We start from the raw sequence: 25,564 nt of genomic DNA, 5'->3' as shown, positions 1-25,564 counted from the left end.
ACAGTGCTCGCAGTGAATAGTTTGAAGTTCATGATTTTTTCTAGGTTTTTTACTACTAGTACTTTCTACAGCTACATCAGTAGCTGCACGCTTTTCCCCTACTACTACCTGAGGGCAAGTAGATATTTGATGTACCTCTGCTAAGTGATCCTCATATCGCTCTACGTTAGCGAAATACACACTACAAACTTTACATAAAGCAGATGTTATGCTAGGGTGTTTTGATTTCATATGGCGCATGAAGTTATCACGCCTTGCAAACGTTACATTACATTCCTCGCAGCAGGGGGGCATCTGTTCATGATTTTTTCTAGGTTTTTTTACTACTAGTACTTTCTACAGCTACATCAGTAGCTGCACGCTTTTTCCCTACTACTACCTGAGGGCGAGTAGATATTTGATGTACCTCTGCTAAGTGATCCTCATATCGCTCTACGTTAGCGAAATACACACTACAAACTTTACATAAAGCAGATGTTATGCTAGGGTGTTTTGATTTCATATGGCGCATGAAGTTATCACGCCTTGCAAACGTTACATTACATTCCTCGCAGCAGGGGAACATCTGAAAAGAGAACGACCGATAGAGATTAGGTGAAAGTTACGGAAGAAACCAAGTTTCAGCGTATAGAGGTTGGACATGGCTGTGAGTTAGGTCTATAGCATGAGGATTGAAGAGAACGACTAAAGTTACGATGTTCGGAAGAAACCAAGTTTCAGCCCGTTGAGGATAGACATAGCTATGTGTACGTGTTTGAAATTATACCACGTCTATAGTATGAGGATTGAGGAGAACAACTATTTATCAATACTCTAAAGTTACGGAAGAAACCAAGTTTCAGCCCGTTGAGGGCAGACATAGCTATACCTCGTCTATAGTATGCAAGAACAACTATTTATCAATACTCTAAAGTTATAGAAGAAACCAAGTTTCAGCCTGTTGAGGGCAGACATAGCTATACCTCGTCTATAGTATGCAAGAACAACTATTTATCAATAGACTAAAGTTACAATGTTTTAGAAGAAACCAAGTTTCAGCCTGTTGAGGGCAGACATAGCCATGTGTGCCTGTTTGAAATTATACCCCGTCTATAGCGTGTGGATTAAAGAGAACAACTATTTATCAATACTCTAAAGTTACAATGTTTTAGAAGAAACCAAGTTTCAACCCGTTGAGGTCAGACATAGCTATGTGTACGTGTTTGAAATTATACCCCGTCTATAGCGTGAGGATTAAAGAGAACAACTATTTATCAATAGACTAAAGTTACGATGTTTTAGAAGAAACCAAGTTTCAACCCGTTGAGGTCAGACATAGCTATGTGTGCGTGTTTGAAATTATACCACGTCTATAGTATGCAAGAACAACTATTTATCAATTGCTTAAAGTTATGATGTTCGGAAGAAACCAAGTTTCAACCTGTTGAGGGCAGACATAGCTATACCTCGTCTATAGTATGCAAGAACAACTATTTATCAATAGACTAAAGTAACGATGTTTTAGAAGAAACCAAGTTTCAACCCGTTGAGGTCAGACATAGCTATGTGTACGTGTTTGAAATTATACCACGTCTATAGCATGATGATTGAAGAGAACAACTATTTATCAATAGACTAAAGTTACGATGTTCGGAAGAAACCAACTTTCAACCCGTTGAGGTCAGACATAGCTATGTGTGCGTGTTTGAAATTATACCACGTCTATAGTATGCGGGTTGAAGAGAACAACTATTTATGATTAGCTTAAAGTTATAATGTTTTAGAAGAAACCAAGTTTCAACCCGTTGAGGTCAGACATAGCCATGTGTGCCTGTTTGAAATTATACCCCGTCTATAGCGTGAGGATTAAAGAGAACAACTATTTATCAATACTCTAAAGTTACAATGTTTTAGAAGAAACCAATTTTCAGCCTGTTGAGGGCAGACATAGCTATGTGCGCACCACGTCTATAGTATGCGGGTTGAAGAGAACAACTGTTTATGAATAGCTTAAAGTTACGATGTTTTAGAAGAAACCAAGTTTCAGCCTGTTGAGGGCGGACATAGCTATGTACGTACCTCGCGTGAGGATTAAAGAGAACAACTATTTATCAATTGCTTAAAGTTATGATGTTTTAGAAGAAACCAAGTTTCAACGAATAGAGGTCAGACATACCTTAAAATCTTCGCGCTGCAAACTGTTACTCGGATGTATAAAATGCGTGCGTTCAAGCCTGAAACTCGAATGATAATATTCTGGTCGTACCTAAAAAAAAAGAAGAAACATATATGAATGTAGTGTAGGGTGCATCATCTAACCTAATTATCTTTACAACTCAAAGTTCGAAAACATACCTTTAAAAAAATGCACGTGCTGCAGGCTGTTACTGGGATGAATAAAATTGCGTACTTTCGAACGGTACCTAAAAAAAAGAATAAACATATATGAATGTAGATGTCTAGCGTAGAAGTTGCTTTGCAAAAAGTAACTAACAGTTCTACCTTACCTTAAGATAAAGGCTGAAGAATAATATTCACAGCAGACGGGAGATGTTTGTACGTACGTAATAAACGCATACAGAGAACTGTGAGCACTTCGCGCAGACTGCAGCGGCTAAATATTCTGCTTGTTACCGAGCGGATGTGAAAAAATCGCTGACAAACTGCGGGTACAGTCAGAACGAATGCAACAAGAGCCCTCCCTGTACTCCTGCAAGCTGACATATTCGAACCTCCTGTTGATGCCGAGGTGTCAGAATTTAAGAGTTCGAGCCTTGGAAAGTTAGCATGTGATCCTCGACTTCTCGAGGGTACATACGCGGTATTCCTTACCTGTAGGTATCGAGCTAAAGCTAGATCATGTAATGACGATCGCGCAGGCCCCCTCGCCTAGCATTTACGGCTTCTAGTTCGAACCCGCTATCTACCGAAGTAGCGAGAATGATTGAAGAATGTTCAGGGTGATTCATTTGTCGGATGGAAGCGTTAAGCTATGTGCAGGCTTCTTCTAGCCGGGGTACGCGATTCAAATCCTGGCAACTTATACCGTCGGGAAGGGCATCCAGCTAGATCATGCAATGACGATCACGCAGGTCCCTCACCTAGCATTTGCGGCTTCCAGTTCGAACCCGCTATCTTCCGAAGTAGCGAGAATGATTGAAGAGTGTTGAGGGTGATTCATTTGTCAGATGGAGGCGTTAAGCTGGCTTCTCCGGTAGGAGTAGGCTATGTTGTAATGTTCGGAAGAAACCAAGTTTCAGCCTACTGAGGTCGGACATTGTCGTGAGTTTTACTAAGCTAAGTCTACATCTACCGTACCCCCTACCTGCTAGCAATAACACGAAACGCTGAGGTACTGAAATATACAAGTTCTACAAGCTGACGTACTTGTACTATGATTGAACTGGGGGAGGTTTGAGCTCAACTCGAGAAGCTGCTAATAATTTTAATGCGAACTGTACACGTGTAGTGGACTCTGTACCCTGCTGAGGTAAACGCATTCCAGCGAGGAGCTAGCGAGCCGGATGCAGCTTGCGTGCGCGTGTGTGTGTAGGCACGCTATCCCAGAATATTTTTTCCTCGTTCTAGAGCCTGTTACATTCCTGATGTAACAAGACTAGGATTTATTTTTTAGACTACACTTAGCTAGAAATAGCTACATGAAATATCGCAAGAATTTGTTGAGTTGCCCTTCCTGATGCAAACTACGAAGCTACGTATTAGGCGGAAAAATTGTGTCCGTTTTGCTCTACGATGCATCGTTTTCGAGATATTTAACATTTTGCATTTAAGCCTCCAAATTTAATGAATCGAACCTGCACGGTACGTTATACTCTCTACCATAGCTAGACCTGATCATGTTACGAAGACTCGCTTCAATACAAGCTAAAACAGAGCAAATGCCAAAGGGCCTAAGTAGGAACCGAACCGTTGATCCCATCATTAGACTGTGATTTTCTTGTTCCTCATACTGCGAACCTAGGTATTAGGCAGAAAAATGTTGTCCGTTTTGCTCTACGGTGCACCGTTTTCGATATATTTAACATTTTGCATTTAAGCCCTAAATTTAATGAATCGAACTATCACGACACGTTAGCCTCTAAGCTAAGAGTAGCAACCATCTTGCGCAAGCACCCTTAAAGCGTCTCATAAGGAGTTATGTATAGCCGCCATCTTGTGTCCGCCATCTTACGCAAGCATCCTTAGGGCGTCTCAAGCCATCTTGTGCAAGGACACTTAAGCCGTCCCATAAGAGCAGTCGCTATCTTGAGCAAGCATCCCTAGGGCATCTCATAAGGAGCCATGTATAACTACCATCTTGAGCAAGCATCCCAAGGGCGTCTCATAAGAACCTGTGTATAGCAGCCATCTTGCGTAAGCACCCTTAAGGAGTCATGTATAGCCGCCATCTTATGCAATTAGCGTCGAGAGAGGGCTGCTGTAGAATTTTTCTTTTTAAATTATCTGCCACCACATTTCAAAGGTATCTAGCTAAAGATGGCAGCACTGCGGATGACAGGTGACGAATTTACATCTAAAGAGGGTAGCACGGTGCTCAAAGATGGCGGATGACAGCTGCACATGGCTATGTTTACCAAACAAGAGCACGTGGAATTTGCCACCGCTACATAGAGGGCAGCACTGTTCTCAAAGATGGCGGATGACAGCTGTCAGAAAAGCGCATAGGTTTGTAAAGCACGTGGAATTTACCACCACCACATAGAGTGCAGCACTGTTCTCTCTGGATTAAAGATGGCGGATGACAGCTGACGAAATTGCCCGCAGCACAGTGCTCAAAGATGGCGAATGACAGCTGTCAAAAAAGCACGTGGCTTTGTTTCCCAACAAGAGCACATAGATTTTTCAAATTGCCGCCACCACATAGAGTGCAGCACTGTGCTCTGTTGATTAAAGATGGTGGATGACGGCTGTCAAAAAGGCGGGTGATAGGTGATGAAATTGCCCGCAGCACGGTGCTCAAAGATGGCGGATGACAGCTGTCAAAAAAGCACGTGGCTTTGTTTACCAAACAAGAGCACGTGGAATTTACCGCCACCACATAGAGGGCAGCACTATACTCTGTTGATTAAAGATGGTAGGTAGTAGCTGTCAAAAAAGCACGTGAGTTTGTTTCCAAACAAGAGCACGTGGAATTTGCCGCCACCACATAGAGGGCAGCACGGTGCTCTCTTGATTAAAGATGGCTGCTGTCATGTGGAATTGTCTGCCACCACAGGTATCTAGCTAAAGAGGGCAGCACTGAGGTTTGCGATGCAAGATGGCTGCTGTCAAAAAAGCATTTTTCAAATTATCCGCCACCACAAAGAGGGCAGCACTGTGCTCTATAGATTAAAGATGGCGGATGACAGCTGCACGTGGCTTTGTTTACCTCGCGCTAGTTAGGTTAAGTTGGTAGCACTAAGGTTTAGACCCGTCAAGATGGCAGCACTGCCGATGACAGGTGACGAATTTTGCAGCTACTGCGATATAGAGGGCAGCACAGTGCTTTGTGGTTTAAAGATGGCGGATGACAGCTGTCAAAGGTAAGTAGCTAAAGAGGGCAGCACTATGCTCTCTGGATTAAAGATGGTGGATGACAGCTGCCAAAAAAAAAGCACGTGGCTTTGTTTACCTCATGCTAGTTAGGTTAAGTTGGTACCACTAAGGTTTAGGCCCGTCAAGATGGCAGTACTGAGGTTAGCGATGCGTTGTTGTCTGTCAAAAAGCACGCGGTTTTGTTTACAAATCTGTCAAAAAGCACGTGGCTGTCAGAAAACACGTGGCTTTGTTTACCTCATGCTAGTTAGGTTAAGTTGGCACTAGTGAGGTTTAGGCCCGTCAAGATGGCAGCAGTGAGGTTAGCGTTGCGTTGTTGTCGATGACAGCTGTCAAAAAGCACGTGGCTTTGTTGCCGCCACCACATAGAGGGCAGCACGGTGCTCTCTTGATTAAAGATGACTGCTGTCATGTGGAATTGCCTGCCACCACATTTCAAAGGTAACTAGCTAAAGAGGGCAGCACTGAAGTTTGCGATGCAAGATGGCTGCTGTCAAAAAAGCATTTTTCAAATTATCCGCCACCACATTTCAAAGGTAAGTAGCTAAAGAGGGCAGCACTGTGCTCTATAGATTAAAGATGGCGGATGACAGCTGCACGTGGCTTTGTTTACCTCGCGCTAGTTAGGTTAAGTTGGTAGCACTAAGGTTTAGACCCGTCAAGATGGCAGCACTGCCGATGACAGGTGATAAAAGAGGGCAGGTCACAGTGCTCAAAGATGGCGGATGACAGCTGTCAAAAAGCACGTGGCTGTCAAAAAACACGTGGCTTTGTTTACCTCATGCTAGTTAGGTTAAGTTGGTACTACTAAGGTTTAGGCCCGTCAAGATGGCAGTACTGAGGATAGCGATGCGTTGTTGTCTGTCAAAAAGCACGTGGCTGTCAAAAAACACGTGGCTGTCAAAAAGCACGTGGCTTTGTTTACCTCATGCTAGTTAGGTTAAGTTGGTACCACTAAGGTTTAGGCCCGTCAAGATGGCAGTACTGAGGTTAGCGATGCGTTGTTGTCTGTCAAAAAGCACGTGGCTTTGTTTACAAATCTGTCAAAAAGCACGTGGCTGTCAGAAAACACGTGGCTTTGTTTACCTCATGCTAGTTAGGTTAAGTTGGCACTAGTGAGGTTTAGGCCCGTCAAGATGGTAGCAGTGAGGTTAGCGATGCGTTGTTGTCGATGACAGCTGTCAAAAAGCACGTGGCTTTGTTTACAAATTCAAATCTCGCGCCAAAATTCAAATTTCCCGCCAAAATTCAAATTTCCCGCGGGCGGCGGCGGCGGCGGAGGAGGAGGCGTGCGGCGGCGGAGGTGCCGCAGAACCCGCTTATTATACTACTACGGTGTTCCCCCGCATCAGTGCAGGCATGCCATCGTTTGTCGTACCGTTCGAATATCCCCGGTGTCGTATGAAACCAGCGTCGCAGATCTTCTTCAGTGTCAACTGGCCGGCTCGCTAAAGAACTACTGCGGCAGCCCGGCGTCTCTTAAACCACTTGGATTATTGCCTCTAACATTTCCGGACTACGGTTCCTCCATCGTTCCTGCAAGTTACACCATGTACTTCTTTGTTTGCTTCAGTCCTCAAGGTTGGCCAGGTATTTAAATGTAGATTTTGCCAAATTGGGTTTTCGTTGGCTGTCCTTCTAGGTAGCGAAGAGATCTTTCTGGTTTGAGATCTGCAGTCCTGTTCTGGATGCAATTTCATAGAATTGTCATTGAATGTAATCGCTTCCTGTCTGTTATTGGACAACATTCCTAAGTCATCAGCGAAGGTGGAACACCGTGGATTAATTTGTTCACGTAGTCTGCCAAGGGTTATTCCTTTAACCTCCTTTTGCCAAGTCCTAGACACTTTTTGCAAAACAAGGTTAAAGAATAGAGGAGACAACCCATCTCCTTGTCGGACTCCCGTTTTAACACGAAACGGTTCAGACAATACCCTCAAGAATTTAATCTTGGAAGTGGTGCCTGTTAGTGTTTACATGATTAATTCTCTTGTTCTTCCAGTACACGTGGATGTGTCGGCCTGTCTATCGAGTCATGTGGCTTTTTGAAATCCACAAAAGTAATCACCGTTTGTCTGCTTTTACGAATTTGTAGGATGGTCTTCAGGTTAAGAATTTGTTCTGCACATGACTGCCTTTCCTCAACCTTGCCTGATATTCTTCAGTCAAATGATCTGTTTGCACTTCAAGTTTCTCGAGTAGGAGTTTCGACAGAATTTTGTACGTGACTGCAGTTATTTATGTCAGTTTTATGCTCTTTGTTCTATAACGGGTGACTTATTTCACACTTCCAATAATCAGGAATTATTTCACTGGTTCAGATATCTCTAAACATTTTATACATTTTCTCAGGTAGATTTCTGCCACCTAATTTCCACATTTCGGCAGTTATACCATCTTTCTCTGAAGTTTTGTTATTTTTTAACTCGTGTATTATTTGTTCAACTTCTTTTACTGTTAGGGGTTCTCATGATTCAAAAGTGAGCAATTTAGAAGGTCTTTGAAATAATTTAATCATGTATTATTATTATTATTATTATTATTATTATTATTATTATTATTATTATTATTATTATTATTATTATTGCTTCTAAGTCTATGAATATGCTAAGAACTTTGAACTAATGGATAGAAGCAATATAAGTGCGCAGAAAATATTGAAAATAAACACACTATTCTGTACTTATGTCGTGCTGTGCATGACTGTGGACCGCAAGGCGTACACAGAATGAGAGACGTGTATGAAACATACTCGTCCCATTATAAACTGTTATTGACCTATGCTTCAGCAGCCTGGACGTTGTCTAAGCGGAACCAGAGCACCTGAAATGAGGTTCTTGAGGAGCATAAGGTGAGATAGAAATAAGGAGAAGCTGGGAGTATGTAAACTTCAAGAAGAGATTGGTTTGGACAGATGATGAGAATGCCAAGAGAGAGAACATTCATGGGTACAGAGAATGGAAACAGGCGTAGGGGACGGCTCTGTTGTATTGCAAATAGAGGAGCAATGCTGGAGAGATCGAGTACACTACCCTGAATGGTGAAGAAGAAGAAGAAGAAGAAGAAGAAGAAAGACACAGAATGACGTTGGACGGCAAGGAGTTAATTCTTACGCAGTATGCGGTGTACTTCTTGGGTAGCTCGAGCCAACTGCTTCATTTTGGGTTTTGGCAGGGGGTTTATTGTCGCATGCCCTTTCCGATACTATGTAATTTTTCAGGTGAAAGCCACCTTGTTGACCCCGCCCCGCTCTCACTCGTTATTTTTTTTTTACAAAGGATGTCCTTTTTATTTTAAAGATGGAAACTAGCGTAAATATTGGTCATGCATCGGTAACAAATATTACTATTAAATTTCCTGGTGTAGAAAGTCTATGTTACGGGCTACTGACGGTGAACTTCGAACCGGTAACCTTCTGTATTCCAGCTCAAAGCTACCCGATTTTTAACACGAAGACAGCTCGCTTGCTGAACTACATCTTTGAAATGACCGGTAAAAAGAAGGTTTCATCTGCCTAAGGTGCTATGGCGAAGGTGATGCGTCTGCGACCTAGATTACTCTCTCCTTGGCATGGTTTATCGGAATACGAGCAACTCTGCTAACTTGCCCTTGTCCGAGAGCACTCCTACTGTACAATCGTCAATGATTCTGCAATTCCGTTTACAATTAATTCGCGTGAAGTTGCTATGTATTTTTCGATCTTAGTTTTGAATCTTTACGTACAAGAACGTTGATTACTCTACCTGTACTGCCTGTCGCGGATAGGTTGTTCAGTAATTTACAAAGCATAGGCCTAGCAAAAGAAGCTATTATCGCGACAACCACCACCACTGCCACCCCGTCATCATCTCGACTAGATGATTACCTCACAAAGTAAAAGGTGTGGTGCTATTTGAACAATATAAACTCGCAAATAACTGGTTTATCAGTCAGTGAATGCCGTGGGGGGGATACAAATTACTGCTTATGTGTGCGCTGTTCGATCTACTGTATTCCTGGCAGATCCCAGAACGGAAACCTCTGTCGGCATTGCCGACACTTCGTCATGTTTTTGGATATTGCCTTGCCGTCATCGAGAGATGCTGCAGACGTCAGGCTTAACAAGATTCTGTCCTTTATAGCAAATTCCCTCAAGAAGAAAAATTATAGGGTCGCCGAAGAGGTATCAGGACTTGTCGATAACGGTAGCAGTAGCCTACAGAGGGTGTGGGATATATAATAGACCCCAGAGTTCGTTTTGAAATCTCCACAGACCAGCCAGAAGACGTTAACAGGGGAAAGAAGCTTATTTATGAACCGACCATAATTTATTATAAAGATACATTTGTACTGAAGGAAATTAAAGTGATAGGATTAATGGTTGGAGTTCGAGGGACTATTCCTCGCTTCATTATGAATTTTCGGAAGCAGTTTAATTTAGAGGTCCTGGAACTACAAACTGTCTTTGTTAGTCTACGAGGTTCCAATTCATTACTGAGAAATCATTGCTACTTGTTATAACTCTTGTAGTTAAAAGACATGAAATAATGTAATCAACAGGATTTTTTTAAACAAAATTTATAATTTAATTTCTTTCATTATGCTTTATTCATTGTGACAACCTGCAACTGAGGAAAGTTTTGTAAATAATAATAATAATAATAATAATAATAATAATAATAATAATAATAATAATAATCGTCGCGTTTTATGCATTATTTTGTTATTTATACTTTTTAGATAAAACTAATATTTCCGGAGATATTTGGAATGTTGTGTAACGTAACGTAATAACGAATATCTTCGTCACTGTTCAACGTATAGCTAAAGCACACAAAACATAAAGGATTAGATGTTATATTTTTTTGTTACAAATTGTATTAAGTAGTTTTTCGATACAGGGAGTCTAATTGTAACAGAGAAAGTTGACATTTCCTGTTTTGGACCCTTAATATATTGCTACGCAACTGTACTCTAAGAAAATCGTGTAAAACTAAGTACACCGGGCGAGTTGGCCGTGCGGTTTGGGGCGCGCAGCTGTGAGCTAGCATCCGGGTGATAGTGGGTTCGAATCCCACTGTCGGCAGCCCTGAAGATGGTTTCCGCGGTTTCCCAGTTCCACACCAGGCAAATGCTGGGGCTATACCTTAATTAAGGCCACGGCCGCTTCCTTTCAACTCCTACCCCTTTCCTATCCCATCGTCGCCATACCTATCTGTGTCGGTGCGACGTAGAGCGACTAGCAAAAAGAAAAAGAAAAAACTTAGTACACAACCCGGCAGTCATTTTGCCGAGATGTCGCAGCGAAATGTCAGACAGATGTTGAACGAATCTACTTTCGTCTTTTGTTGACGTAATCCGAGTTGGAGTATGAGGCAGAAATTTGAAGTGACAGACAACATTTTAATTTTATTTACTTATATCCTTGTAAACATTGTAGGTTTGGTAGATGTTACTACACACACACATATAAATGAACATTGTGAGAAGAACAAGCCGATCCATCTAGTGTAGCTTTCCTGGACCGCATGATCTCACTGCGAGAGCATGGCATACCAGAATACCTTGTTAACTGGGTGCAGCTGCTTTATGTAGACCCAGAAGCTACGTTCAGGCCACCGTAGGCACTTCAGTGACTTTCCCGTCACCGTCGGCGTTCACCAAGGTTTAGCGCTGTCACCGCACTTGTTCATTCTAGTGATGGACACTGTAACAGCAGACCTGCAATGGACACTTCTCCCGCATGTTAGCCTGTGAGACCCTGTTGATGTGCAACAGCAGACCTCAGTAACACGTCAGATCCACAAGCAGTGGGAACCATTCAGGTATCCCGAGCGGAAGATTCAAGAATCTTGGCTTCACGATCACTGATGTTGGCCGACTTGTCGAAGAAGTCAGTGCAGGGATATCCGCAGCCTTGTGACATGGAGAACAACAACCGGAGTCACTTACGACCGGAGGATGAAAGAAAATCCCTGATCAAAAATCTGTCGCACTGTTATCCGATCTATTACAGTATGGTTGCGAATGTTGGCCGACTACGACAGAGACAGACCGTCGAGTGGATGTCATGGAGACTAAGATGCTGGCGTCACTAAACTGGATCGCTGGGAGAGATTTGGCGTTGACACCGATTCAAGACAAAATGCGCGAGAGTCGTCTACGATGGTTAGGACATGTACTGAGGAAAGGCGCCGACACTATCGCGAAGACAGCTTACATGCTACAAATGGACGACCAAAACAGCGATGGACCGATGCTGTTCACAAAGATCTGAAGAGCATCAGTCTCCTCTCTCACGTGGCCGAGGATAAAACTAAATGGAGACAACGAATCCATGTAGCGGACGCCGCCACCAGGAGAGACAATCGCTGAAGAAGTTTCCTATTTTATATATAGCCACTTTTTTCTGTGCCGTTTTTTTCCACGCCGTAATGGAATGGCAAGTGCAATCTGTGTATCACATGCGGACTGGTCAGTTGTTTAGCCGCATGACGACCCTGTCTGGAGTAATTTGTCAGTACATTACGTGTTTCTATGGTGGTTAGTAGTGATATGTTGTGTGTGTGTGTGTGTGTTAAGACAAACCAAAACACCCACCCCCGTCCTAGAGATATTCACCAGATGCAGCTAAAATCCCCGGCCTGGCTGGGAACCGTACGTGAGACCCGCTTAACTGAAGGTTACTGCTGTGGGACATTTTTAGGTCGCTGCTAACTGATTTTTTTAACTCTGAAGACCATTATTTGGAAATTATCTGAAAATCAACCATCACACGCACAGTGCAAAGTAGACACGTAATTGTAGAACGTTAATGGATTCGCTACACTTCCGGATTCCTTGGCTGTTCAGAGGACCCTCAGTTCGATTCCTTGAGGGGTCAATGATTTTAGCTGCATACGATTAATTCATCTGACTCAGGGACTGGGAGCCTTTGTTCGTCAATACACTTCTCTTCATTCATACACAATACACAACACTACTAACCATCGCAGAAACACGTAATGGTGAATACATCTCTCCGCTACGGGTTGACGTCAGGAAGAGCACCCAGCCGTAAAAGTGAGCCACATCTATATCCACTACCGATCCGAAAATGGCAAAAACGACAGGAATAATAAGAAGAATGTGTTCACTACAAACTCTGTGTATGTCTAGGAGGGAAACGTATCTCACTGTGTGTTAACTGAGCGTTGGCCGTGCGGGTCGCGCAGCTGTGTGCTTGCATCCGGGAGGTAGTGGGTTCGATCTCGACTGTCGGCAGCCCTGAAGATGGATTTCCGTGGTTTCCCATTTTCACACCAGGCTGTACCTTAATTAAGGCCACGGCCGCTTCCTTCCCACTCCTAGGCCTTTCCTGTACCTTCGTCGGCATAAGACCTACCTGTGTCGGTGCGACGTAAAGCAAATAGCAAAAGAAAATTGAGCGTTGCAGTTAGAACTTGCTGAAGAGTATTGCATTATTTGAATATCAATATCAGCATGATTGTTTCTTTCTCTTCGTTCTTTAACGGCGAGTATATGTTTGACATCGAGGGTCTGGATGTAGATCTACGTTATTTCTCTTTCCGACTTTTAGATTTAATTAATTTTGGCTAATAGTCTATTATAGCTCACAATTTGAACTATATTTTGCCATGCAGTCGAGCTATGTTTCAAACTAAATCAATTTTGTGAGGTCTTCATTGCCTTTGAATTTCAACTATCATACTATATTTTCTTCCGCTATTATCATTTCTCCTGGGCCGAAGCACTTTTCTTTCTTTTCTCGTGCGATTTATGACCATTTCCTTGAACATGAATCAGTTTGCTTACCTTTATCATAAACTCATATTATTTCATTCTCTATGCTAATGTTGACGTTTGTAGGTTTCTTTCTAGCCTCTCTTTATATGTGTATTTAATCCCTTGCCCGAAGTCTGTCTGGATTCCCTGTAGTTTGATCTTCAGCTGCCATAGGAATCACTGGAAAGGCATATTAGGAAAATGAGAAGTCAGAATCGTTCCCATTCGTTATTTTACGAAGGCAAGCCCTGTAAAATGCTTACCTCAGCTGAACTTTCCTTAACACTGTTGATCAGAAGGAGTTGCACAAAGGCTGGTATTAGTTGCGCCACTAGTACGTATGCCATGGCCATATTGTCTAAGCCAGAGAGGATATTGAAAGAGATCGATGAAAGTAAGAGACTTGTTTTAGCCCATAACCCACTGTAAACACTGTATCTAACCTGAGACGGATGTGAGCTTATACTTTTTTCGCTTAGTAGCACAGACGGTAGAGCGCTGGCTGTCCGAGCCCGAGTTGCCGGGTTCGATCGCGTCTGAGTCCGGTGGTATTTGAAGGTGCTCATATGCGTCAGCCTCGTGTCGGCAGATTTACCGGACCCCCAATGGGTGGGGTATCCCCTAACTATCGTGAGAGGCGACTAAGAGAGGACTCCTAGCTGTGGGAGCGTGGCGTTGTTTCCACTTGTCCCAGACTCTTCCTTAGTCAACTCTTTCGATCCCGACGGTATTAGGTATGCGAGATCTTGAGAGTATTTTCACCCCCTTCGTTCCCCTTTCCGGATACCTTAATTCTTCGATAGCTTATGTCGAACTTCTGATTAATGTTCATAGGGTGGAAGTTCCTTTTGGGATCACTGTAAGTACCTAGGTGTTAATATAAGGGAAGATCATCCTTTTTTTATGCTAGTGGCTTTACGTCGCACCTACACAGATAGGTCTTATGGCGACGATGCGATAGGAAAAGTCTAGGAGTTGGAACGAAGCGGCTGTTGCCTTAATTAAAGTACAGCCCCAGCATTTGCCTGGTGTGAAAATGGGAAACCATAGAAGACCATCTTCAGGGCTGCCGACAGTGGGATTCGAATCCACTATCTCCTCGATGCAAGCTCACAGCTGCGCGCCCCTAACCGCACGGCCAACTCGCCCGGTGGGAAAATCTTCATTAGGGTAATCATATAAATGGCATTGTAAATAAAGGGTACAGATCTGTGCACATGGTTATGACGGTGTTTAGGGGTTGTAGTAAGGTTGTAAAGGAGAGGGCATATAAGTCTCCGGTAAGACCCCAACTAGAGTATGGTTCCAGTGTATGGGACCCTCACCAGGATTACTTGATTCAAGAACTGGAAAAATCCAAAGAAAAGCAGCTCGATTTGTTCTGGGTGATTTCCGACAATAGAGTAGGGTTACAAAAATGTTGCAAAGTTTGGGCTCGGAAGACTTGGAAGAAACGAGACGAGCTTCTCGATTAAGTGGTATGTTCCGAACTGTCAGTAGAGAGATGGCGTGGGAGGACATCAGTAGACGAATAAATTTGAATGGTGTCTTTAAAAGTAGGAAAGATCACAATATGAAGATAAAGTTGGAATTCAAGAGGACAAATTGGGGAAAATACTCGTTTATAGGAAGAGGAATTAGGGATTGGAATAACTTACCAAGGGAGATGTTCAGTAAATTTCCAATTTCTTTGCAATCATTTAAGAGAGAGCTAGGAAACAACAGATAGGGAATCTGCCACCTGGGCGACTGGTCTAAGTGCAGATCAGCAGTGGTAAGTGGGTGGGTAAAGAGAGGATGGTCGTCCCGTTATACTTCCTCTTAAACAATAACCACCAACCACCACGAGATTTTCCAGCATGTAAAATGAACACCTGCGGGCCAAAATTCTGGCACCTGCGGACTCCGAAACCTTAAGAGTAGTTGGTAGGATGTAAAACCAATAACTATTATTATTATTATTATTATTATTATTATTATTATTATTATTATTATTATTATTATTATTATTATTATTTATTGACCGGGCGAATTGGCCGTGCGGTTAGGAGCGTGCAGCTGTGAGCTCGCATCCGGGAGATAGTGGGTTCGAACCCCACTGTCGGCAGCCCTGAAAATGGTTTTCCGTGATTTACCATTTTCACACCAGGCAAATGCTGGAGCTGTACCTTAATTAAGGCCACGGCCGCTTCCTTGCCATTCCTGGGCCTTTCCTACCCCATCGTCGCTATAAGACCTGTCTGTGTCGGTGCGGCGTAAATCAAATAGCAAATATATGTATTATAATTGGACTTAGTCGAAACAGTGAAGTTATTCTTGGCTGAATGGTCAGCGTACTGTTGGGAGATCAGAAGAATGCACATGCCCGGTGAGGCACGGGGCGAAGCGGTTTTCACCAGCGGAGCCAGTGACGCGGCGGTTACCATAGCAACTCCGCTACTATCCAGGCGACTTTATATTATCTTCTACTGGCAGCTCTTCGCTCTTGTCAGTTGTAAACCAGCAAACTGCAAAGTGTGAGTCAATGTTTTCGTGTAGCAGATACGAGAAGATAAGAGCCGATCTGTCTGGGCAGAACAGGAAGTTCGTGCTTGCAGGCCACATTCCTCATTCTTGCATTCTTCTCATCTCTACACAGTAGTGGCGTTCGGTTCAGTGGACCCTGGGTTTCATGTCCGCCGGGCCGGGAATTGTAACCTCGTCTGGTTAATTCCTGTTGCTTGGGGACTGGGTGTTCGTGTTCGTCTTAATACAACACACTACAAACACGCAATAGTGAATACATCGCTGTACATAGTGTTGACGTCAGGAAAAAGGAGGACTAAATCCGCAACCGCAGTTTATTGGGAAAAGCCAGGAAGAAGAAAGGAAGAGTCTCCGAAAATCGTAAAAGTGGAACGTAAAAACAATTAACATTATTAAAGGAAGAGTGAAGTTACGTAACACGAAGTTTCAGAACCATTCGGAAAATGTTTAGTTGGTGGGGAAGTTGCTATCGTTTCGATTGTTAGTTCCAAGAGTTTTGACCTCTGGAAATTAAGGATATCGGGTGAAGGTTGGTGAAAGGTACAGACAGCCTAGTGCTATCATCGGGGTCGGAGGAAATGAATAAGACTCAGCCTGACGCTGTAGGATTGTCAGTCCTTCCCAAGTAGGGAGAGCAAATTACGAACTGACACTGGTACTGATTGAGGGGGCTACGTAGCTTTGTCCTTGCATTCGTGGGTGGTTTCGAATTCAATAATCGGCACCGTCTAATATGGTGTATCGTGGTTTGCCATTTTCACACTAGGCGAGTGCTGTGACTGTGCCTTCATTAAGGCCACTGCGGCTTCCTTACCACTTCGCGCCCTTTCATCTCCTATCGTCACGGAAAAACCTATCTGAGTTGGTGGGATGTTAAACCGGTAGCCAAACAATTACAGTAAAATTGGGAACTCTGGTTGCTGTAGAATAAGCACTTTGAAAGTGCTGGTAGAATTGGTCTCCACCAAAGAGGATAGAATAGAATAGAGATGAAACTCAATGATAAATTTCGGTTCCAAGCCACTTGGCGCTAGTAGTTTTAGTATCTTTTCCGAGATAGCGCCACAGTGTGCATTCTGGTGCAATACCTTAGTATTACTATCAACAGATAGCGCGGAGATTCAACATCCGGCGCAGTGACGCACATCCGGGTATGCTTACGGCTCCTCCCCCCCTCCTTTCCCTGCCCCTCGCCCTCCCCCCCCCCAAAACGGTGATAATAATGCAGTTCTACTACTGCCATGCCCAATACATTGTAATTCATATATTTTTATTTCCAAGTACTTACTACGTTGTAAATAATGATCTGATACCCCTAGTTCGTATGGCATACTATGTTACTGAGAACATAACCACACCCCTAAAAGCAGCTTTAACTTCAAATGAATGATTGACACATTAACACAAAACTGATATTATAACAAATAAGAAATCCCTTCGAAAGCAAGACAACAGAGCACACCATATGCAAGACAATGGGGTATCACATCAATATCCAAGTACCACATGAAAATAAAAATAACAGAATTAAATGCACTGAGACAGGAAATATATAGAACTACATTAATAGAACCATTCAGCTTTCAGCCCCTGATGTGTACTCAAACAGGAAATACAGGATTTCAGGAGGACTGGCGAAGATATATTTCTAATAAACAAGCACAAGGAACAAAGATTTACATCACAAGCACATGAGCACTTGGAATTCAAACACAAATACTGTAGCATCATGGGAACTATCGATTAAAATCGATATAAGTTCGAACAAGGTTAATCGATTGGGTAAAGTCGAATTCGATGCAATTCAGCAATATTATCTCCACAATGCTTGACGTTTTATGACTAATTAATTTGTGAGAAGTGCCACTGATTGAGGTTAGACTTGAAATACTTTAAATACTTCACTTCGAGACAGACTGCCTTTAATTATTAACAACGCTCATTTCATGCTTACTTGCGTGCCATCTACCGAACGTGTATATAACTATGTACACGTTATGAATGACCTCCAGCGCCATCTAGAAAAAGAGACTGAAACTACCTGAAGCTAGCTACAGATTGGAACCAAAAGCCCTATTAGAGTTTCACCCCCGTGGTCTCCACAGTGATTGATTTTGAGTATTCCAGAAGTTAGTAGTGGATTGTGTTTTATTTCGCTTTTTATTGTTATTCTGTTTTGTAAGTAATTATTTCCTGTGGTCCCTTTTCTCGTAATTTGTGTGCGCCTTAACTTGTACCGTTAGCTAAATAAAACAGTAGTAGATTTGGCAGCTTGAACGTTACAAACTGTCTACGTATCATGTCAGTGGCGAGGTTACACCTTGTACTCGGCTGGGCGCCTCCGTGGCTTCACTTGTTTACAATCAGTACAAGTTTCTCAGGTTAACGGAAAGGGTCAACGCTCTCAGTAACGATAATAGAGTCCACCTGGTGATTTCATCGTTAAGGCTTCAAGTCTGTATGATCTGGCACCGTACTTACCCGGTTCGATTCCCGTTGATGGAAAAATGTTACCATCAGAATGTTCACCGGCAGGATAGGAGAGGTGATGTATACAATTTGTAATGACTATAATATGTACCAAAAGCCTGGATTCAGTTCCAAGCATCCCGCAGTGTTTGTTTAGACTGAGGGCATATGACACTGTTGATGGTAATTCGTCCGTCGGATAGTGACGTACGTAAAGACTTGAACAGATCCCTTGGAGTCATTCGACAGGGGTAGGCTACGAGCCGACATCGGGTTTGGGCCTCTTCCAGCCTCATTTTCATCATCCCACATGAGAGTTGCCTCTGTGGATCACTGTTAGAGTGTCGACCTCCCTATCCCAACTCGGTTGTTTGAAGGGCGGAAAAAGTCCATTCGACAGTCCGTGTCGGCATGTAAAAGATCTCTGATGGCACGTGTGCTACTCGCCCGATAAAATTAATTAAAACTCAGCCATGGACGCTTAAGAGAGGGCCATACGATGATGATGATGATTATTATTGTTATTATTATTCTACATTGAGGTGCGCATGGGAGTCAAATATAAAGAATTGCACCAGATGAGCTGAACATGTCCTCGCGCACTCCCGGAATTAAAGGCCATGCGGTAAATAAATACCGGTAATAAGCAAAGACCGAGTGGTGGAGCACCAAAGAATAAAGCAGGCAAAGAATTTCAAACACTTTTCCGACTGGATCGAGCTAATATATCTGGAAAAAAGCAGCATTCGTATCCAGCATTAACAAGGTGGAAATTGCGTACTAACTAACCAAGAAATATATATATGTCAATAAAGGTGCAGCATGTTGTTAGGGGCGTGCAGCTGTGAGCTTGTATCCGGGAGATAGTGGGTTCGAATCCCACTGTCGGCAGCCATGAAGATGGTTTCACGTGGTTTCCCATTTTCACACCAGGCAAATGCTGGGACTCTACCTTAATTGAGGCCACTGCCGCTTCCTTCCCATTCCTAGGCCTTTCCTATCCCATCGTCGCCATAAGACCTATGTGTCTCGGTGCGACGTAAAACAAATAGACAAAAGTTGTGGGGGTTTTCTGTCTGTAATTCCGTTTGTTTTGACAATTTTTCAGATATGTATCTGCTTTAGGTCAACTCAAGACCGTATCAATGGTTTTTATTTTTCGTGTCTGTTCCACCATCACGGCGAAACGGCTGGGTAGATTTCGACCAAACTTCATATTTGGAGTATACTCATCCCGGGAAAGGTTTTGATATGCATATGATTTTAAAATCTCTGAATAAACGGGGGTTTATAGGAAAACCAGAACAGCTTTCTTCCATTTTCTCTTAGACTAGACTATTTACTGATTTTCTGTAAAATCCGTGGGCTATATGTGAAACGTACGTTCATCAAAAATAACTTGTGTTATGTACATAATTTCGCTTACTCTTCAAATGACGGAGAAAATTGCTATTTTCTGCGGTCTCATGCTCTGCAATGAGTGTTCGATAGACCGACAACGAACCTACAGATTACCATGGCAACGTCTCTGACTGCTTGTTATCAGGGATGTTACGTATTGCCATTTTCATGATCATTCCTGTAAACTCGTGGCTGTTCTTTGGGTAGAAAGCAGGAGAGACGTCAATCGGCCATTCTGCGCCATATTGGCGGAATACTGTTGGAGGTTACAATCGTCTCGAACAGCACTAGGGGGCGTTGTTAATATTTGAACAGTACCGCGGAGTGTAGCCCATTATTTCACACCGTAAGATGTTTTCTGGCATTTTCTATAATTTATGCTGTATTTCTATTCTACTTCTGTTTTCTGCTTTGATTTCCTGCCTCTGCCTTTCCTCTTTAGGCTGAAGTAATAGCACCATAAGGCATCTTCTTATCTGTTTACCTACCAATCCCTACACCTAAATTTCTCCTCTGTTACCCCCTTAACTCACACCATCACAATTTATTGAGGGTCATTTTATTTTCGAATACATCCACTTGGTATTTACATATTTGTCCTATACGGCTGTCCTAAGTTATATTCGTGTTTTCTATATTATTTCAACTTCCTTATCTGTATTGCTTTCTTGCTTAATTACTACGTATGTATGCGAGGGCTAATCCCTAACCCTGTACATTCTTTTATTTGAGGAAATATTCCAAACTGTTCAAATGTATAACTTTTGGCCCCGGAAAATATCCAAATATTGATGCGTTTTAATGACGGTGCCGACCTTCGTTTGGGGGTAGTTGGTAGTTAAGTCGTATTACAAAACAGACAGCACAATCGCCATTCAATTTGGAGAGATCTACAACTTTGGTCCTATGACTTTTTGTCGTGTCTCGATTGTTGATACGTTAGATAGCACTGCATTTGTCGATTATAATCAAATCTCTCCAGCTCTATTGTGACTGGTATTAGGAAAAGGGGCCTGTCTTTATAATGAAATCTCTCCATCGCTACTGTGAATGGCGGTTGCCAAATGAGCCTGCCGTTATAGTTGATACTCCCGAACTCGATTGTGATTGGCAGTAGGAAATGTGGCCTGTCATTATCAACAAAACGTCGTCAATGCCTACCTTACATCGGAAACCACGTATAGTGTCCTCTCTGTTTTGTTTCTCGTATAGCGCTAAGATACATGCAATTTAATATAATCTTACTCAGCGACTTTACAGTAATTTACGGAGAAATCCGTATACAGTGTAGAATACCGTAGCGAAGCACTAGTCTGCAATAAACGAAGCTCGGACACTACTATACAGAGACCCTGTACGCAACAGAATGCCTCGCGTGAGCAGCATTCGCGTGTGGAAAACATAACGGATCGCCTGATAGGAATGACCTCAGGTGGACTATACGGTCGAATCTTTGCATATTTTCTAGGTAAGAAAACTAAAGGAGCCTGTTTCATCGAGGTAGAAGAGGAGTTGCAGGGTGCGGGAATAACACGTGATGACATCCTGCGACTTGATCCTCCTCGAAAGAAACTTACAGGACCCAAAGTGAAAACAGGCAAGACCGGGCTGGTTGGCCGTGCGGTTACCTAATATATCTGGAAAAAAGAAGCATTCGTATCCAGCATTAACAAGATGGAAATTGCGTACTAACTAACAATATATATATATATATATATATATATATATAAATAAAGGTGCAGCATGCTGTTAGGGGCGCGCAGCTGTGAGCTTGTATCCGGGAGATAGTGGGTTCGAATCCCACTGTCGGCAGCCCTGAAAAAGGTTTTCCGTGGTTTCCCATTTTCACACCAGGTAAATGCTGGAGCTGTGCCTTAATTAAGGTCACGGCCGGTTCCTTCCAGTTCCTAGGCCTGGACCACAGAAGGAAAGGACACTCACCGAAAACGAATCCGGGAATACTGGGCATGAAATGATGTGGTACGTAGCTGGCCGAATTACCATAATCATCATCACCGTATGTGTAACAGTCATGTAACAGTTCAGTTTGGACGTCCCGTTTTACTGTATTATATGTCAGAATAAACCAGATTTTGTTGGATGATGTACGACGGTGCAAGAGCCCCGAGGGGCCATGGTTTACCAAGAGACTCCTGCTCAGTGTGGTCAGCACACCGGATCCTCTCGGCCGTTATTCTTGGGCCGCCGTCTCACCGTCAGATAGCTCCTCAATTGTAATCACGTAGGCTGAGTTTGGACCTCGAACCGGCCCTCTGATCCAGGTAAAAGTCCCTGACCTGGCCGGGAATCGAACCCGGGGCCTCCGGGTAAGAGGCAGGCACGCTACCCCTACACCACGGGGCCGGCATGTATGACTTAGTTTTAATTAATTTTGTTGTTTCACCAGAGATCTTTTACATGCCGACATGGTACGGCACGGAGTGCCGGATGGATTTCTTCCCGCCCTTGAAAAATCGGACTACCTCTGCCGGGTTTGAACCCGTGATCTTGGGATCCTGAGTCCAGCATTTTGCCACTAAGCTACAGAGAGGGCTTATAAGTGAAACAGCAGCAACAACTATAACAATGTCAAAAATTAAGTTCGCAGAAGGACACCATAATTTAATTTTATCGTTTGAAAATGTTAAAAGCATTTAAGCTCTTTGAGCCTTTTCAATCGTAACGCTGGTAATATCTTAACGATGGCAATGTTTAGACTATATAATGTTATTTACTGAGTGCTGTATTGTTTCGTTAACCCTGGGAGTTCTGTTTCAGATGTATGGGTGCTCCCGTGTACGAGGTCGCCGTACGAAATGAGGCCGTGGAGAAGATAATGAGCAGCGAGGCAGTGTCCTAGTTCATCTTCTGCAACAAGGCCGAGACGGGGATAATTAGCCGCGACGATCAGCTGATCGAACTGTCATCAGAGCCAAACCCACTGTGTATTAGTGATTCTCAATTCATCAGACTGGAGCAGTTGTTACTCCGTGCTACGAGGATCATTTCGAAAGTTATCGCAACCATGTTGTAGAATGTATTGTCCATCCGAACCATCAGTTTTGGGAAGTGTTCCGTTTGTCGTTCTGTTTGAATTGAATGACCAACCTATAGTCTACAGCGTACCACTTTTTATATTCAGAGCCACTCCACTTCATCACTACCCTTCCTCCACCCTTCCAGCTAAAAATGCTAGAAATCATTTGTATTGTACGTTTCTAATTACTTACCTTGCACTAAAATAGAACACTTCGTAAGAAAAGAGAATACTTTTATGTTTGAATCACAGCCAGTACTTATTAATGACTCGGCTTACTTAATGAAAAATTAAATAACTTATTCCACACTGATAGCAGTGACATGAAGCAAAACAAGCTTCGTTCTTAATGAGACTTTTGAATCTCTCTTTTGTTCACCAGTTCGTCATTGTTTGGGTTCGTAGATCATATTGCCAGAAGCTGATCATTGACTCCTCCAGGATCAAAATAGAAAACGTTTTCCCACATACGGTGTATGTATGTCGACTCCAAAGCCATGTCCCGCAGTGCTGGAAAGTGGAAAACACTGGCTCCAATGCAGAGGACAGTTTCATGTTCTTGGCGAAAACAGTTTCCTGTTGAATAATGCAGTAACATTTCTTTTTTCACTTCAGACAACCTTCCAGTAGAGAACTAAACTATACAGTGGTGGGACTATGTTTCGATAAGAAGGATTTTAAAATATTTTATTAAATTGATGTATGTTCCTTGCGCAGTCTCTGGAATAAACACAAAAACCTCTCCGCTTTTTTAATGAAAGTTGCTAGTACTAAATAAGGGACATCCAGAATTTTCCTGCACTTGATCTTATCTAAATCTGTTAAGTAACAGTTCGGAAGATACATTTTGTAACCTCGGAGAATATCGCCTGCCTGCCAGAGAAAAGCCAACTAAGAGTTGAGTGACTTCAACGATAAGAGGCCATGGGGCTCTTATTTTGGAAGCGTGGGTTGGCGACCACGCGGCCCTTCCACTTATAGTTTGTGTTTGTATAGTTTAATATGTTTTTAAAATAGTAATTTGCTCGATATATTATTGCATTTTAAGCAATTGTCTTGTTCTACCATCATCTATCATCTATCATTTTACCGAAAATAAGACATCGTGAATTAGATCCACTGATTATTTTAAATTCACAATCATTGTTCATCTTCATTCGTTTTAAATTCTAGTCAGTTCATATATTTTAAACATTTAATTATCATATCATTAGGGGCCGACGACCTTAGATGTTAGGCCCCTTTAGGGCCAGTATTGTAATGAAGGTTTAAACTGAAGATTGAGTTAAACTGTAAGTTGAGTTTAAACCGACGTTGAGTCTTATAATGGCCGGCCTAAGTTAATCTGAAGTGAAGAAGGAAATATACGATCTTGGTAGCAGTGACTTGCGAGAAAAGATGACTGTCGATAGTGTTTTGTTTAATTCTTGTACGTAAAATGGCGGATAAAAACAATAAACGTCCTGATTTTATTTGTAAGGAAATAGAATTGCTTGTTCATTTAGTACAGTGATATTTATATAGTCCGTGAAACTGTGGCCTTATGAATTCCTCCGAAATCTCTGAATGTAATGAACAAACTACCGGCGGCATAAAACCGCGATGCTATTAGTAGCTGACGGAGAGGTTCTACAGCATGATTTATGAAATAGAAGGGAGTTACTTTATTTTTCTAAATTTTACACTTTTGATATTCAAACAGTTCAGACAGTCATTTTTACATTCTTACATTGTCATTGCATGTTTTATTCTAGCACCAATTTGCTGAAATAGGGATATGCCAGTCTGTTTTGTAAGCCTAAACCTATTTAAAAAGTCATGTTTCATTCCATATATGAAAGTGACGTGCCCTTGCTCGAAAAACTCGTGGTGCCCCTAGTTGTTCAATGATTTGAACCACTTCTTCATCATCGCTTAGTATTTCTTCAAACACCTCAAAAATACCTTCGAGATCCATTCGTTCTGCCACGTTGTTAGGTTATGTTTCCTTAAACTTCAGTTTAAACGGTAGATGAGTGGCAGTAAAATTAATCTGTAGTTAAACTTAAGATTAAGTTTTATAACACGCGACTAACAGATAAACCGAAGTTTAAACTGAACCAACAGTATAAACCTCTATTATAATACCGGCCCTTAAACAACAAGCATAAGCATAATCATCATCAGACCGAGCTCGATAGCTGCAGTCGCTTAAGTGTGGCTAGTATCCAGTATTCGGGAGATAGTTGGTTCGAACCCCACTGTCGGCATCCCTGAAAATGGATTTCTATGGTTTCGCATTTTCACACCAGGTAAATGCTGGGGCTGTACCTTAATTAAGGCCACGGCCGCTTCCTTCCCACTCCTAGTCCTTCCCTGTCCCATCGTCGCCGTAAGACCTGTGTGTGTCGGTGCGACGTAAAGCAAGTAGCAAAAAAAAAAAAAAAAAAAAATCATCATCAGCTTCCACTTATTTCTGCCAGGTTCCTCACTTTCATCGATCTTATCCGACCTCGCTTTGTCAACTCTTGTTCTTTTCCGTCCCAGACGGTATTAGAGCATTCGTCGCCCTTGTTTTTCTTTGTCCGATACCTTTATTTTCGAAGAGTCGGATCTCTCCCATTATATCCCCCGATTAGTGTTAATAGAGGATGGTTGCCCACTTAAGCAGTAATCGTCAGCACCATCAACGATAACGTTTCACTTAGTGACCTCTTGTGCTCTCTTCTGCTGCCACTCTTCTCCGCTAGATGGCGGCAGTACTGCTGACCCGCCGAGGTAAGAGTTCAGCTATAGAAATCAAGTATATGTGTTTGAGGGATATTGGAATTTATTTCTCAGTGCTAGCACCAA

The 25,564-nt window shown here is 42.6% G+C and overlaps 1 protein-coding gene across 2 annotated transcripts in view; it reads left to right on the top strand.

The window, feature by feature from the left end:
- Positions 1-22,517, top strand: part of LOC136877159 (U2 small nuclear ribonucleoprotein auxiliary factor 35 kDa subunit-related protein 2) — a 129,475-nt gene extending 106,958 nt beyond the window's left edge. For both annotated transcript variants that reach the window (XM_067150972.2, XM_067150971.2), the window contains one exon: positions 22,474-22,517. The gene's annotated coding sequence lies outside the window, so the exon portion shown is untranslated. The remainder of the gene's footprint in view (positions 1-22,473) is intronic.
- Positions 22,518-25,564: the final 3,047 nt, after the last annotated feature.

The sequence above is a fragment of the Anabrus simplex genome, chromosome 7 (genome assembly GCF_040414725.1).
Source record: "Anabrus simplex isolate iqAnaSimp1 chromosome 7, ASM4041472v1, whole genome shotgun sequence".
Classification (NCBI taxonomy): Eukaryota; Metazoa; Arthropoda; class Insecta; order Orthoptera; family Tettigoniidae; genus Anabrus; species Anabrus simplex.
This window is presented reverse-complemented; position numbering and strand designations above follow the sequence as displayed.